At 39.0% G+C, this 3,684-nt stretch overlaps 1 pseudogene across 1 annotated transcript; it reads left to right on the forward strand.

Annotated features, from left to right (window-relative positions):
- The first annotated feature begins 612 nt into the window (after positions 1–612).
- LOC105506473 lies at positions 613–1,812 on the forward strand (annotated as a pseudogene). The gene has a single exon (XR_001000927.1). The product of XR_001000927.1 is annotated as a nucleosome assembly protein 1-like 1 pseudogene (transcript).
- Positions 1,813–3,684: the final 1,872 nt, after the last annotated feature.

Raw genomic sequence — 3,684 nt, forward strand, 5'->3', positions numbered from 1 at the left:
GGCCTGAAGTGGGTGCTTTTATAATACTAAATACATGTTAAAATTCGTTCTCCAAGAATAACATAATAGAGTAACTAGAGTCCACAAACTTGTATCACATTCTGACTGTACCTTATTTGATGTTGGTCAAATAACTTAAATTCTTGGAGTCTTGATTTCGTCATTTGTAAAGTAGTGAGTGACTTCATCATTTGTAAAGAGTAATAATACCTCATATAGAGTTGTTAATAGGACCTACTTCAGTGGTTTGCTGGGGGGATTAATTGAGATGATACACACAAAGCACTTAATACAGTGACTGGCAAGTAGCAAACACTGGATAAAAGCTATTTATAATAATAACAGTTAATGCTTATATAGTTCCTTCTGTGTGCCAAGTATTATTTTAAGCATTAGTCCCATTATTACAAATGAGAAAACTGAGACATGAAGTGCACTGACAACACTCACATAGCTAATTAGTGTCAGAGCTCATATTAAAACTCAGGTAGTCTGTGTCTAGAGGCTGAACTCTTAATTATTACACATTAATGTCTCCCTACAATAATGGGAAGTGTTTTTATTAATATCACTTCAAATAAATTGATCAGTTAAAAAACTTCGGTTCTTTTTTAGCACCATCTGCTCACGGTGCCACCTCCTGCTCCTCCTGCCACCACTGCTGCCTTGAGGCACTGCCTGCGCAGCTCAGGTCTCCTGGCTCCCCATACTGGCCGCTGATATTTGGAGTTCTTACAACATGGCAGACATTGACAATCTGAACTTGATCAAGATTTGGATGATGTTGAAGAAGTACAAGAAGAAGAAACTGGTGAAGAAACAAAAATCAAAGCATGTCAGCTAACTGTTCAGATGATGCAAAATCCTCAGATTCTTGCAGCCCTTCAAGAAAGACTTGATGGTCTGGTAGAAACACCAACAGGATACATTGAAAGCCTGCCTAGGGTAGTTAAAAGACGAGTGAATACTCTCAAAAACCTGCAAGTTAAATTAAATGTGCACAGAGAGAAACCAAATTCTATGAGGAAGTTCACAATCTTGAAAGGAAGTATGCTGTTCTCTATCAGCCTCTACTTGATAAGCGATTTGAGATTATTAATGCAATCGATGAACCCACGGAAGAAGAATGTGAATGGAAATCAGATAAAGAAGATGAGATTTCGGAAGAGTTGAAAGAAAAGGCCAAGAGCAAAGATGAGAAAAAGGATGAAGAAAAAGAAGACCCCAAAGGAATTCCTGAATTTTGGTTAACTGTTTTTAAGAATGTTGACTTGTTCAGTGATATGGTTCAGCAACATGATGAACCTATTCTGAAACACTTGAAAGATACTAAAGTGAAGCTCTCAGCTGCTGGCCAGCCTATGAGTTTTGTCTTAGAGTTTCACTTTGAACCCAATGACTATTTTACAAATGAAGTGCTAACAAACACATACAGGATGGGTCAGAACCAGATGATTTTGATCCCTTTTCTTTTGATGGACCAGAAATTATGGGTTGTACAGAGTGCCAGACAGATTGGAAAAAAGGAAAGGATGTCAGTTTGAAAACTATTAAGAAGCAGCAGAAAAACAAGGGAAGCGGGACAGTTTGTACTGTGACTAACACAGTTTCCAGTGACTCTTTCTTTAATTTTTTTGCCCCTCCTGAAGTTCCTGAGAGTGGAGATGATGCACAGACTTCAAAATAGGTCACTTTTTACATGAGCGTATAATCCCAAGATCAGTGTCATACTTGACTGGAGAAGCTATTGAAGTTGATGATGATGTTTATGATGAAGGTGAAGAAGCAGATGAGGTAATGTTTACCAAATGAGCAAATAATTCTCTCTGTGTTTAACACATTGAGAAGCAAATTGAATGACTTATGTATTCCTTTGCTATAATTATTCTATGATTTGGAATAAAAACATTTTGGAAAATATGATTTTAGAATTCTACAGCCAAACAATGTATGTATAAATTTTCAATAAATAAATTGCCAAAAAAAAAAAACACACACACACACACAAACTTTTGTTGAGCACGTTTTAGGTATAAAGCCCAAAATTAAAGACATACAAGGAAATACCTGTATTAAAAACATCTTGGCTGGGTGTGGTGGCTCACAGCTGTAATCCTGGAACTTTGGGAGGCCAAGGCAGATGGATTGCTTGAGCCCAGGAGTTCAAAACCAGCCTGTACAAGATGGTGAAACACTGTCTCTACAAAAATTATAAAATATTAGCTGGGTGTAATGGCATACACCTGTAATACCAGCTATTCAAGAAGCTGAGGTAGGAGGATCGCTGGAGCCCAGGACACAGAGGTTACAGTGAGCCAAGATCGCGCCACCGTGCTCCAGTTTAGATGACAGAGTGAGACCCTATCTCAACAAAGAAAAAAGAAAAAGAAAAACATCTTATGTGGCCTCATCAGACTCTCTTAGTTTCACCTATCTCCAAGACCCTGCAGTGACCCACTCTGTGTCTCTCGCACCATTTCTAGGTACTGCAGAGCTTGAAATCTGGCTTCTCCAGGAGCTGCTGAGAGGGCTGAGCAACACAACTCAAAAGTGTAGTGTGAGACCAGGCGTTTTGGCTCACACCTGTAATCCCAGTGCTGTGGAAGGCCAAGGTAGGTGGATTGCTTGAGCTCCGGAGTTCAAGACCAGCCTGGGCAATATCGAGAAACCTCATCTCTATTAAAAAAAAAAACAAAAAACAAGAAGAAAGAAAGAAAGTGCAGTGTGTTATCCCCGCTATGTGAGGAGGGAATGGGAGCAGGGCAACAGATAAACTCCTTCTCCTATCCTCTATCCATGGACTGCTCCAAGGCATGGCTTGTCCACACTACTTGTCTGGAACCATCCCTCGTGGCCAAGCCCTATTGAGGGCCCAGATGGGTCTCATGTGACTTGTCAAACGCAATGGCCTCATAACAGTGCATCGCCTTGCATTTGTTTCCCAACTTTTTCTATGCTATTTCCCTTTACCCTTACTCTCACCTGTGATTGACCAGCCTCTGTTTATTAGAAACTCTTTGTTATAAACCTAAAGAGTTTACAATAAAGCTTTAGAAAGTTTAGGCCTATGTATATATAAAACAAGTAACGGTGCAAATCACTAGCTGATATACACCAAATGAGAGGAATACAGCCAGGCACAAGTTTGAGGTCCAGCCTAAATGTTATTAACCAGTTAATTTTGTATTTTCTGTGCCTCGGTTTTCTCATATATAAACTGTAGATAGTGATATGTGTGTTGCACTTTCATACATTGCTGGTGGGAATGAAAAATGGTATGACCTCCAGGGAAGAAAATTTGACAATGTTTATCAAAATGTAGCATGCTTTTACCCTTTGATCCTGCAGCCCGAGTCTGGAAATTTGCCCTATGGATACTCTTGCATTCATATGAAAAATCCATTCACTGCATTGCTGTTTATAGCAGATTAGAAATAATCCAGGCGTCCACCATCAAGAACTACATCCACACAATGGAATACTGTGCCACTGAAAAAAGAAAAGGGAAGTTCTCAGAGAACTGCTGTGGAAGGTACTCTAAAATATGTGCTAAATGGAAAAGAAAAGAGGAAGAAAGAGAGAGAGAGGTACAGGACATCTTACGGGCAGTATTATGCTCTAATTCCTAAGAGGTAGAAAATAAGATTATATATTTGTGTTTACTGATTTTTTTTTTTTTTTTTT

The sequence above is a fragment of the Colobus angolensis genome, unplaced genomic scaffold, assembly GCF_000951035.1.
Source record: "Colobus angolensis palliatus isolate OR3802 unplaced genomic scaffold, Cang.pa_1.0 Scaffold137, whole genome shotgun sequence".
NCBI lineage: Eukaryota > Metazoa > Chordata > Mammalia > Primates > Cercopithecidae > Colobus > Colobus angolensis.